At 40.1% G+C, this 13,032-nt stretch overlaps 1 long non-coding RNA gene across 10 annotated transcripts in view; it reads left to right on the top strand.

The window, feature by feature from the left end:
* The first annotated feature begins 4 nt into the window (after positions 1–4).
* Positions 5–13,032, top strand: part of LOC140605303 (uncharacterized) — a 122,093-nt gene continuing 109,065 nt past the window's right edge. For 3 of the 10 annotated variants that reach the window (XR_012007998.1, XR_012008002.1, XR_012007999.1), the window contains exon 1: positions 29–1,045. This is a non-coding gene — a long non-coding RNA (uncharacterized lncRNA). Of the gene's footprint in view, positions 1,046–1,224; positions 1,767–13,032 lie in introns of those variants that run through there. The other 7 variants (XR_012008004.1, XR_012008006.1, XR_012008001.1 and 4 more) reach the window with 6 other exon arrangements.

Here is a 13,032-nt window from a genome sequence, read left to right on the forward strand (position 1 = left end):
CCCCCGCCGCGCTGAGGCGTCCCGCCCGCCCGCCCGCCCGCTTCGTCCGGCTTCGTGCCGCCCGGGCTCTCTGGTGGACCGCTGCCCTCCGCGGCGCTCAGCCCGGCTTCGCCGCCTAGCACACTTGCCGTCCCCCCGGGGCGCGTGCTCCTGGGCCCCTCCCCGCTCCCCCTGCTTCCCCCGCCTGCCTGCTGCATCCTTGCCCAGCCCGCCTGCGCCAGCCCAGCCCCTGCTCCCTCCCTGGTGCACCGAATCAGGAAAAGTTGTCGGAAAGTAGTGAAAGGGAAACCTCCCTAACGTGGACCGCTCGCCTGCCAGTTAGAGGAAGGACTGATTAGAGACCCCAACGGGAGAAGCTTCCAGAAGAAGGAAGCAACAGGCCCCAACGGGACAAGATGTTGGTGGCGTCCTTGAGCAACCCCTGCAAACCGGGCCAATGAGAAACCCTCATCACCCTGAACCTTGCTTTTCTGCAACTATCCCTTCAAAGCAGCCTCCTTCTAGCTGAAATAATGGGGTCCTCCCGTTTGTTGGACTTGCCTAGGGTCTTGCCGTAGCTTGCAGGTCCTGAATTGCAGTGCCTTGCCATTCCCGAGGAAATGCATTGGGCTGACAACATAACTTGCTGTTTTATCTTCCAGGTCAATCAAGTTTTTTGAGTTTTTTTGTTGTTGTTTTGTTTTAAGATTTATTTGTTTGAGAGAAACCACAGCATGAAAGCATGGGGAGGGGCAGAAGGAGAGAGAGAGAGAGAGAGAATCCTCAAGCAGATGCCCCACTGAGCTTAAGAAGAACTGGGGGCTTATCCCAGGACCCTGAGAGCTGAAATCAAGGATTGGACGCTTAACAGCCTGAGCCACCCAGGTGCCCCAAGGTCAGTCAAGCTTTAGACGGAAGAAATTTTAAGCTACCCAAACAAATTTTAAGCAACCCAACAAATGAGGTTGCATTTGTTCCTTAACACTCCCAGGATGGAGAGCTCATTCTGTTGCCATGCAGCCTTTTCCAAAATTGAGCAACCCTAATCACCAGAAAATTTCTTAAGGTAAGCAAAAATCCCCTCCCTGTATCTGTCATTGTCCCCCCCCCCCCCCCACCTCCCAGGAATACCACATGTTAGAGGGATCCCTGGTGCTCATAATCATCCTAAATGTACTGAAGAGAGCACAAAGCAAGATAGAGTCACTCATGTCAGTGACCTATTTTAAGCAGTGATTTTTGCAGCCAAGGATGTTGTCGCAAAGACCAGATATTATGGAAAATAGTACAAGCTGAGGATACCCAGGACTCATAATCAGCAAACCCAAAGGAGATCTGTGAAGGCTCAAGTCTGATTAAACTTTAAGAAGTGAGGACCTTTGCAAGAAACTGTCAGACTTTCTAGATAATGATCCTTTCACCACTGATCACATCAAAAAGGCACTTGCCAACAAAGGCTCGGCCCTATGGATCTCTGAACAGAGATTCTCCATGGCTTGAACATAACAAGCAGCACATGCCAAGGGGCTCGCTCTGACTGGAGTGAGTCCTTATCTCAACTGCACACTCCCAGACAGACTTTGATTTTGGTTCATTAACTTCCTACCCCTTATTGTAGCTTGTTTGTTGGGTGACTTTGTTGTCTTAGCTTTGCTTAGGTATGATATATGGGAAGCTAAGGTAAACATGTGGCAAAAAGTCATTGAGTTTGAAATCCTGAAACTGCTTTACAATTATGTCAACCTTGCTTTATGACTAAATAAAGCTGACACTGTGGAAAGACAGGACTCATGTGTGCACCTCCACAGCATGCTTGTGACAACTACCTAGGCTTTACCTTTTCTAGGCTAAGCTGAATTTTCTCAAGGTTCTAATGTGATGTGATTTTTAGACTTGACCACCCTAGTTCCAATCTCTATATTTAATGTCGCTCATAAATCATGGCTCCAAGATCTAGTGAGAACTGCACATCTCTCAAGCACACAAAAGCTCCTGGAGACCTCTGTGAGACTAACACACCTGACCAACTTCCAATATGGCTTCTAGTTGCACCAGGCCTGTTGCTTGGTTGACCCCAGTGCTGTTCCTCTCACCCCCATAAAATGCCTGCCTGAGAAAGCTTGTCAACAAAAAATCCTGGAATATGTGGATTTGGTCAAAGGCAAGGAAAGGTTGTATTATCATGCAGTTTGCAAACAGGGAAATGCAACCTTCAGCTACAAACTAAGAGGATGCTCTGAAAGGGAAGAATTAGGCAAAACACTCAAATTTTGTGCTTTTTATGGAACCTGGTCAGACTTAAGTCCCCAACTACTAGTTTCAAGAGCAGAATGGCAAGCAGGATACAGTTTGATAATTTCTGGTGGCAGTTTCAGGATGTGGCAGCCCTTGGAGAGCATGACACAAAGTGTTGCAGGAGTCTTTTTGCAAATTTTGCTGAATTTTGTGCAAGCTTGTCACTTGAGGCTGGGTGACTGGTTTCATTCTTCATGGTCATTCTGCCTGTTTAAATTGTTAGCGTTTCCTCCCGTGACATCAGGGAACCCATCCTGTCTGTTAGGTATTACTTTCGAATTATTGGAGTCCTTTGTTCCCATCTTCACAGCTGCCAAAATTAGTGTTTGTTCTAGCCAACACCTGATGATAGGCCCTGACCTCTCAAAGGGCTTACAATTGAGACATGTATCTCTAACAACTCAGAAGTACTTATTTCTCTCTCTTAATGCACTCTCTCTTTCTAGCACCTGAAACCCTTTCTTTGGAATATAATCAGCAGGAAGGATAGAGCTTCTGTTTCCCAGTCTCTACGGGGGGATAGAATCCCTACTTCTGGACAGCAGAGCTGTCCTAATCACACTGACGCTGACTTACCCTGTGTCATTCTTCGTTCTCTGACCCTACTAGGTCCTCATCTTCTCCCTCCCTTATTCCCCCTTTAACACATCCAAATCACTTCTGCACAAATCAGAATGGAGCTCAGCTGTTTCTTCTACTATTGGTAGTTCCTAAATGAAATGTTTTAACTGCTTTAATATCTGACCGTTTATCTCACAATACCCAGGGTTCATCAATCCAGTTATAGAAGAGTACGCTATTGTCTATATTCCTTCATTTTTTTAGCTACCAGATAAATAGAATTTCCAGGTGTTTTTCCTATTTGCCTCTTAAGCCAAATGTACACGTTATCTCATACACAGTTTCAAACCAAACTGCTAATTAAATACCATGAATGTGCAATCATAGTTGAGGCACACAGGCCATTTCAACTATGTCACCTACTAGCTGTGGGACATTGAAACTTCAGTTTCCTCAGGTATAAGAGAGAAACAATGTTGCCTACTTAGGAAGAGTTCTTTAGAGATCAAGTGATAGATAAGCACCTGGCCCGGTGCTAGCACATATCGATTTGCAGCAAATATTTATCCTGCTCCATGAATATGGTACTCCATGTACATCTTGATGACATCACTGTTTATAACTGTAGCATACACCTTTGCAAAGTTTTTATGCATAACCTAGACCCAAGTGCCTCCCAAAATTGTTAAGAAGAAAATTGAAATACTTAACTAGAATAAATTTCAAAAGTCCACATATTTAAAGATGCTACCAGTGAAACTAGAAAGACAACAAACTGGAGGTGAAGGGAGAATATTTGCATATATAACAGACAAGTGGTTGTTCTATCTAGATCTTATGAAGAACTATAAATCCATCAGTAAAAGGTAAACAAAACAATATGGGCAGCCCGGGTTGCTCAGAGGTTTAGCGCTGCCTTCCGCCCAGGGTGTGATGCTGGAGACCCGGGATGGAGTCCCACATCAGGCTCCCTGCATGGAGCCTGTTTCTCCCTCTGCCTGTGTCTCTGCCTTTCTCTCTCTCTCTGTATGTCTCTCATGAATAAAATAAATAAAATCTTAGGGGAAAAAAAGGTAAATAAAAGAATAAAATAATGACCAAGGATATATACAGGAAAGTTACAGAAAATATTCAAATGGCAAATAAACATGTGAAAAACACAACTGTTGACACAAAATGAATAAACCTTTTAGAATTTCTAAAAGAAAGGAGATTAATTTGAGCCCAAGTCAGGGCAGCTGCCCTGGATACACAATCTTTACACGAGACTTCTCTGGCAAAGGAACATTTGCTATGGGGTTATATACATTTTTTAACATAAAAAGTTACAAATCATTAGACAAAGGACATATCAGAAAGTTGTAGACTGGGGGGTCCCTGGGTGGCTCAGCGGTTTAGCACCTGCCTTAAGCCTGGGGCATGATTCTGGAGTCCCAGGATCGGGTCCCAGGACCGAGTCCCACGTCGGGCTCCCTGCATGGAGCCTGCTTCTTCCTCTGCCTGTGTCTCTGCCTGCCTCTCTCTCTCTCTCTCTCTCATCTCTCATGAATAAATAAAATCTTAAAAAAAAAAAAAGAAAGAAAAGAAAGTTGTAGACCTTATCGTAAGTTTCTAGTATATGCAGGGCTATAGGACTTGAACCTTACAGGAACCAGGTAAGTTTCTTCCTTTTTCTTAATTTTTATGTTCAAAATGCTTTCTTAAGGCTTTAACAAAGCAGATGTACAATGCATGCCTGGGATGCAGATAGAACCCATGCTTTGGGGTTCTGCAGACTCATTTTGACCTTAGTAAATGTTAAAATATAATTTCTGTGGGAGCGCAGGAATAAGGCCCACAAACGATAAAAGTTGAACATTTCCTTTATCATAACATTGGTAGCATTTGGAAAAGCCAATTTGAACAGTGAGATAAATTTATCAGATTGCAAACATTTATTTATTTTTTTAAAAAATATGTAATTAATTATTTTATTCATTCATTCATGAGAGAGACAGAGAGGCAGAGTCACAGGCACAGGCAGAGGGAGAAGCAGGCTCCCTGTAGGGAGCCCCAATGCAGGAGTGGATCCCAGGATCCTGGGATCGCGCCCTGAGCCAAAGGTAGATGCTCAACCACTGAGCCACCCATGTGTCTCCAGATTGCAAACTTTTAAATAATAAAACAAATTTACATTTATTGAACAATTATTTTGTTATAGTCATTGTGCTAAGGTCTTTTATATCTTAATTCATTACCCTAAAATACAGGCTCCAACACAACAAGGACCGAATTTTAATAGTTCACCTTTGCATCCTCATACTCTAGCTGAGTTGCTGGCAAAGAGCAAGCCATCGATGAGTACTAACTGAATGCTCATAATGTACTTGTTTGCAAAAGCCTGAGATGCCCCTTCTCCAGTTCTTCTCACAGCTGGCTCATTCATCAAGACTTGGTATAGATCTTTCTTCCCCAGTCACTCCTTCTCTCATCTAGGATTGTTTTCTTGCATAGCTATCCTCACAATCTGTAGTTGTTTAACTTACCTGTTTATTTCTTTATCATTTGTCTTCTACTAGCTCCCTAAGAGTTGGAACCATATCTGTTTTGTTCATTGCTATTCTCCAGCCAACAGGATACCACACCCATAACAGAGACTCAATAAAGATTTGTCAAATGGATTAATAAAGAGTGGTGACAAGGGAATAGAAAATTATATCGTACCAGGAATTTTTTTTAAATAAGCAAAATCAATATGCCGTCACGTGGAAAAATACTCATGACAGAGTAAATTTTTTAAATGCAAATGGCAGAACAATCCCACTTATATTTTAAAATGCATTTGGATATCCATAGAAAGAAAAAAGTGATCTCTGAGGGACACCTGGGTGGCTCAGTTGGTTAAACGTCTGCCTTCAGTTCAGGTCGTGATCGCAGGGTCCTGGGATTGAGCCCCATGTCAGGCTTCCTGCTCAGTGGAGAGCCTGCTTTTCCCTCTCGCTCTACCCTTCCCTCTCACTCCGGCTCACTCCCTCTAGTGCTCTCTCTCTCTCTCAAATAAAGAAATAAATCTTTAAAAAAAAAGTGATCTCTGAGAAAAAGAGATAAAGTACATAGGAGACCTCAGGCTGAGGGAAATATAACTTTTGATTTCATATTTTGTATTTTATGTATTAATATTTTGCAGCATATTAAAAAAATTAAGTTTGTAAAAATGTATATAAAAGAAAATTAATGAGTCATTCTTCTATTTTTTATGAGTCATTATTCTTAATCACTGGCATGTTCGGGGCTTCCAAAGAAGACACCACACATACAAACATGGTACAATTTTCAGAGTAGAGATTCCATCGCTTCAACCAAATTTTCAATGGATTCTAACAAAGAATTCCTGTTAGTAGCAGGTTATGTGGTTTTCTCCAGGACACAAAGATGGCTCTTTATCTTCCTTCCCAATTATCTTCCACTCTGCCCTCATTTTCTTGAGCTGATAAAGTTCAAAATATATGGTATATTGTTCCAAAAGATTCTATAATAAAAATTTTCTGCAGTGCAGTAACTTCTGAAAACACAGCACACTATTACTAAACTCCTTTGAGAATTATAACACATTATCCATCTTTAAACATCTCATGAAGACCAGGAAAAGCTGTTTATCTCCAAACACAGAATGTCTCAAAGACACTGGAACAAGTAACACTTTTTTCTTGGCACATCTTTTAAAGTCTTGCAGAACAGTGTGGCTCCACACAACTGGTGGGGGAAAATCTATAGGAGGCTATGAGCCAAGGTGCCAACTCCCCTCTGCTGCAACAGTTATTCTTTCTACAGCTGCCTGGAGTGGTCTTGGAGTTTCCATCTCTAGGCAGCTTCCATCAGCTCATCTACATCTACTCTCAACTTCAAAATGCATACCTGTTCTGAGCTCACTATGACAGCTCATGCAGCATTTCTAACTACCTTCGGGATGTTTCCACTTAAATATTTGACCATTACCTCTGATTCAAGTGGCTAAACTGAAATCATTTATTGCTCCTCCCAGAGTCTCTCCGTTTCTTTCTCCAACACCCTGATTCTTCTGGATTCCTTGATAAATAACTTTAATTTGCCTTAAAAAATATTTATTTATTTATTTTGAGCGAGAACAAGAATGAGAGAGAGGAGAGGAGGGGCAGAGGGGGAGAGAGAGAATCTCAAGCAGATACCCTCCTGAGTGCAAAGTCCTATGCAGGGCTTAATCTCTCCACCTTGAGATCATGACCTGAGCCAAAATCAAGAGGCCACTCAACCAACTGAGCCACCTAGACACCCCAATTTGCCTTTTCTTTCAGTCCATAAATCCAGCCAGTTGCCTATTTCATTCTTTTGATCACTTATTCCAACCTGTTAAGGTCAATTTGGATCCAGGTTCTATCATGCTTGTCATTTTGGCTCATCCATCAATAAAAATGCTTATTGTTTTAAGACCTATCTAAAGTATAATATCTCAAAAGTCTTCCTTGATATTCACTCAAATCCCTCACAATCATTTTGCTTATAATTTCATTACGTTTTTATGCTTCTTTTATATAGCCTTGCCACAGTCTGATATAGTATGGTTCATTTAGTTTTTAAAAAGATATTTTATTTATTTATTCCTGAGAGACACACACACAGAGAGAGAGAGACAGAGGCAGAGACACAGGCAAAGGGAGAAGCAGGCTCCATGCAGGGAGCCCGAGGTGGGCCTCCACCGGGGACTCTGGGGTCACAACTTGGGCCAAAGGCGACGCTAAACCACTGAGGTACCCGGGCTGCCCGATATGGTTCATTTTAAATGTATGCCACCTTGTGTGTCCAAGAAGGCTGCCTGAGCTCCAGCCTTCACCTTATACATTTCAAGTACTAGGAAGGAAGAAGGGCAAAGAAGATACATTGTCTGCCTTATAAAAAGATGCGAAAGACAAAATGCACCAGACAATTAAGGAGATAATTTTCAGGCTATTGTAATAATGAGCATATCTTAGATCCTAAGATCCAGGTGTCATCACAGTGTAATTTTGCCTTTGATTTCTAGGGAGACATAGATAAGTCTTAGGTGGGATGATGTAGGCCTGGGACCTTTTTGCAATTAGGGGAAATCTCAGTCAGCTGAACAGGAAATGCTTATCTCTGTGTTTAGCTCTTTCCCTGCAAAGACTTCTAATATCAGCTAATCATTCATGAGACAAAGAATGAAATGTTGGATACATCTGAAACCAATGTGTTATGTAGTCAATTCTATCTCAAAAAACAGGGACTTGCAGGAACTGTGGCCTCCTCAGGGGTTTAGATAAACACAAAGAAATCATCTGAGAGCCTTATGGGAGTCTTATCTAAGTCTTATGAGGAGAGAAATGAAGTAATCCTTTTCCTGGAACACAAAAAGGTAGTGGGGAGGTGTTCAGCAAACAAGAAGGTGAGGGAATTTCTTAGTCATCATCGTCTTACTGGAGCACAGGCTCAGGTGAAGTTCAACATCCTTAGAGGCTTCCTGCAAGTCTCACACAATACTTTGGTCAAATCTGGTTGGCCAGCATTTAATCATGTGGCCGGTCTAGCTTTAGGGGAGGCTGGAAAATGCAGTCTTTTCAGTGGGGTGCAATAGAGCTGATAAAAATGGGTACTATTGTGGGGATCCCTGGGTGGCTCAGTGGTTTAGCACCTGCTGTCAGCCCAGGGCTTGATCCTGGAGTCCCAGGATCAAGTCCCACATCAGGATCCCTGCATGGAGCCTGCTTCTCCCTCTGTCTGTGTCTCTCATGAATAAATAAATGAAATCTTTAAAAAAAAAAAAAATGACAGGTACTATTGCTAAACAGAGAAAGATCTAACGTTGAGAGCAAGCTAGCCATCCCTGGATGTGACTTATCCAGACCCCATAATAACCACTGTCTGTTTTTCCTCTTCTACCTACCTGCTTATCTATACTCTGGTGCCCACAGAGTAGCCAAAATTCTTCTAAACTGTAAAACAGATCATGTCCCTGCTTGCTTAAAACTCATCAGTTGATTTAAGAATAAAATCCAAACTGAAAAGGCCCTGAATAATCTGGCCTTTGCTTATCTGCAATTTATCTTCTAGCATTTCTTCCCCTTACATATGAAGATCCTGCCAAACTTGTTCCTGTCATGATTTTTATGCAGAGCAAGTCCTTTCTATTTCATTTTCCTTCTGGAATGTTTGCCTTCCTGTCCTGCCAAATTCTTCACATAATTGCCCCATTTCAAGCTCAAATGTCACCTCTTCAAAGAGCCTTTGATTTTCCTATCTAAAATTACTTCCCCCAATTACTCTCTTAGCTCATGGTTTTTCTTCTTTAGAACACTCCTTCATTTGTTTATTGACCTTGTTTTCCATGAAAAGGCAGGGACTTGGCCTAATCTGTTTACTGCTATATTCTCAGGGCCAAAAACAGTATATGGTGCATAGTAAGCTCTCTCTCTGCCTCTCTCCCTCCCCATCTTTCTCGATCTCTCTCTCTCTTTCTCTCTCTCTCTCTATATATATATGCATTATTGTGTGTATGTATATATACACATAATTTATATATGTATAATTTCATATATGTACAATTCATACATATCATATATACATAATATGTATGTGTGTATATACATATATTTGTGTAGGATTTATTAACCACAAAAAGATTGGCATATCAGTAAAAAATGTCTATTATGCCATAGAATAAGTATGAGCTAGACATATTATTTATTTAACCAATGGATAATACTTAAATGCATAAAAGGCTTTAGGAAAACCTGGCCACTCCATGAACTCCCAGGCATGTTGGAAGCCACTTGCATAAAAGAAAACATTCTTGTTTCAGGAATTAATAATCTGGCTTTCAGTAGTGAAAGGGAACAAACTCTTACCTTGTCTCAAACACCATTATATTTGTGAAAGAGCAATAAGTTTCTGTCGAGTTAAGCCATTGTTATCTAGTTCCCCCACTCTGTCAACCTTTGGTTATACACTATCCAACCTTAGTCTGAATTGACACATCACCTAAGAAATGATGACTGTCCTATAGTGATCGCAGTAGAGAAGCACAAAAGTACAGGGATTTGGGATGTATTTTGGGGTAAGAATCAGCTCTTCCTGGTCATGCATCAAACATGTGGTATGAGAGATTTGAGTCCTGCAGTTTTGGCTTTTGCAATGAGGTATATGGTAATTTTATTTACTGAGATGCAGGAGGACTCCTGGAGGGGGAGGGAAATGAATTTAAAAGGGATGATACAAATGTACTGAATAGCTGTATAAATGTGGGCAACGACAAAACTTCACCTGTTTCCTCTTTAGGATCACCAGCTGCGCCTGAGAATTAAATTAACGTAACACAGATTAACAGGGGACCAGCATACAGAGTTATTTAATAGAAGTTTTATGTAACATAGGAGCCCTCATAAGTAAATGAAAACCCAAAGAAGTGGTAAAATCCAAATGCCTTCAAACTAGGTTAAACAAAGAAAGACAATGTGGAAAAGTAAGTAAAATGTATTGAGGAGGCTAACAGAAGATAAACTCTTTTAACAAGGTCCCTTTGTACAGAATCCTCTCTGCCTCCACTCTGGGTCTCTGGTGGTAAGAATGTTTCTTTCCAGGGGATCCCTGGGTGGCGCAGCGCCCAGCGCCATCCCTGGGTGGCGGTTTGGCGCCTGCCTTTGGCCCAGGACGCGATCCTGGAGACCGGGGATCTGAATCCCACATCGGGCTCCTGGTGCATGGAGCCTGCTTCTCCCTCTGCCTGTTGTGTCTCTGCCTCTCTCTCTCTCTCTCTGTATGACTATCATAAATAAAAAAAATGTTTAAAGAAAAAAAAAAAAGAATGTTTCTTTCCTCCCAATACAGAGGGCAGCTTTCACCAGGGAGTTTTATCTCTTGCTTTCAGGAAGACAAAGAGAGGTCAGAGTTCACTTCTTGAACCTGCTGGTTTTCAAGTGCTTTTCATTCAAAATATTCCTTATGCACAGTGGCATATTTTGCACGTCATAGCCTGCCACTATTCAGTATTTAAAAGCCTTACCCTATAAATCATAGTCTTGATGATTACGTGTTTTTCTATCAATAAATTATAGAATTTTGGAGGCCTGCAAAAAAAAAAAATGTTGAAAACTTATCCTGTTTTCAGTAAAAGATTTTGTTCTAAATAGTAAGACATACATGTTCTTAATTGAAAAGACTCATTATCACTAAAAAGAAAAAAAATCTCCAAATAAATCTAATAAAAATAATGCAATACCTTTCCAAAATCCCAACAAGATTTTTATGGAATTTTACAAACTGGTTTGTAAGTATGTCAGAAAAGGAATAACTTGTTTTGTTTTGTTTTGTTTTGTTTTGTTTGAGGAGGGGCAGGGAGAGAGGGAGAGAAAGAATCTGAAGCAGCGCTGAGCCAGATGAAGGGTGGGGACTGATCTCACAACCCTGAGATTGTGACCTGAGCCGAAATCAAGAGTTGGATGCTTTACTGACTGAGCCATCCAGACACCCTAATAACTCTTTTTTTAAAGAAGGTCAATAGGAAGAGACTTTTATGAGTAGGTAAAGAAAAATACGTGTCATCACAATAATTTTTAAAAGGTAGCACAATGGTCAGATGCCTAAGTGGCTCCGATTCTTGATCTCAGCTCAGGTCTTGATCTCAGGGTCATGAGTTCAAGCTCTGTGTTGGGCTTCACACTGAGTGTGGAGCCTAGTTTTAAAAAAGATAATAAAAAAATAGAAAATAAAAAGGTAGCATGAGCATAGAAACAGATACTCTGATAAAACAAAGCAGAGTTCAGAAACACGTGTGGGAATTTAGTTTATGACAAAGGTGACAATTTACATTAGACAAAAAATATAGCGATATAGTTAATAACTATCTTGTTAAATAAGTATCTTTGATGCAATTATCTATACATGGAAATGAATAAAAATAAAATTCTATTTCATACCATAGATAAATTTCTAATAAAAAGCTAAATATAAAGGTCAAGTCTTTTTTGAGTAAAGATTTTAAAAAATAATATTTATATCATGAAGGTCTTCCTCAGTAACTCATAAAACTCAGAAGTCAACTCAGATTTGACTAAGAGATTTCAAGCTTCTATAAAGACAAAAACAATCTACAGAGATAAAACAGTACATAGGGAAGAAATATATACAGCATAAAATCAGGCAAAAACCTACTGGCCCGAACAAAAAAAGAGCTTCTGCAAATCAGTAAGAAAAAAGAAAGCAGTTCATGGAAGGAAAAAAAAAATGCCAATAAATACACTAAAGATGCCCAACTCTCTAATAATTATGGAAATCCAGACAAAAACAATAAAACTTGTAAAATTAAAGGATGGAAAAGACGAATAATATCTAGTGTTAAAGAGGACTTGGGGAAATAGGCATTTTCATACACATTTACATTTTGTAAGTGGGTAATTCCTTTTCTGATAGTGAATTTGATCATTTCTATCATTATTTTAAATGCACGTACTTTGTGATCCAGCTCTCCAAAACTCTGCCTGAGAATAGTACTTGCATACCTTTTGATGAAATATGCACACAGATATTACTGTTGCATAGTTTAAAATGGCAAAAAGTTAAAAGTGTCCAAAATAGAGGAATGATTGAATATATTAATTTAAATAATACACTACAATCTGATGCAGTGATTAAATGAAATGAAGCAGATAACCATATTCTATAGAAATTGACAAACTGATTTTGCAGTACATATGGAATTACAAAGGACACAGAATAGCCAAAACAATCTTTAAAAAGAAAAATAAAGTAGGAGAAAATATCTCCAAAAAAGGCAAGGTACAGAATAAAATGAAGAACAATACTTTTCAGACTGTAATGTTCTTAAGATTCACATGAGGAGCTTGTTTAAAAATGAAGGTTTTGGGGGCCACACTCCCAGAAATCCTGGCAATCCAGGTGATTTGGATGTATTTACAACCATCCTTCAGAAGCAGCATCCCAAATTCATGCTTTATTTTTTCAATGGTTAAATATATCTGCATACTTCAGGTAATAGAGGTAGCCTACTTAAACAGCATTTATGTATGTATATTATATACTCATATGTACTTCTCTGTATATTTTTATACTTCTCTGTACATATTATAGTACATATTATATACTTCTCTGTGTTTATTTTTCGGTGACTACTGCCAGCTGTGCTCTGTTTAAAACCACAGAACCCACCCTTTG

The sequence above is a fragment of the Canis lupus genome, chromosome 15 (assembly GCF_048164855.1).
Source record: "Canis lupus baileyi chromosome 15, mCanLup2.hap1, whole genome shotgun sequence".
Classification (NCBI taxonomy): domain Eukaryota; kingdom Metazoa; phylum Chordata; class Mammalia; order Carnivora; family Canidae; genus Canis; species Canis lupus.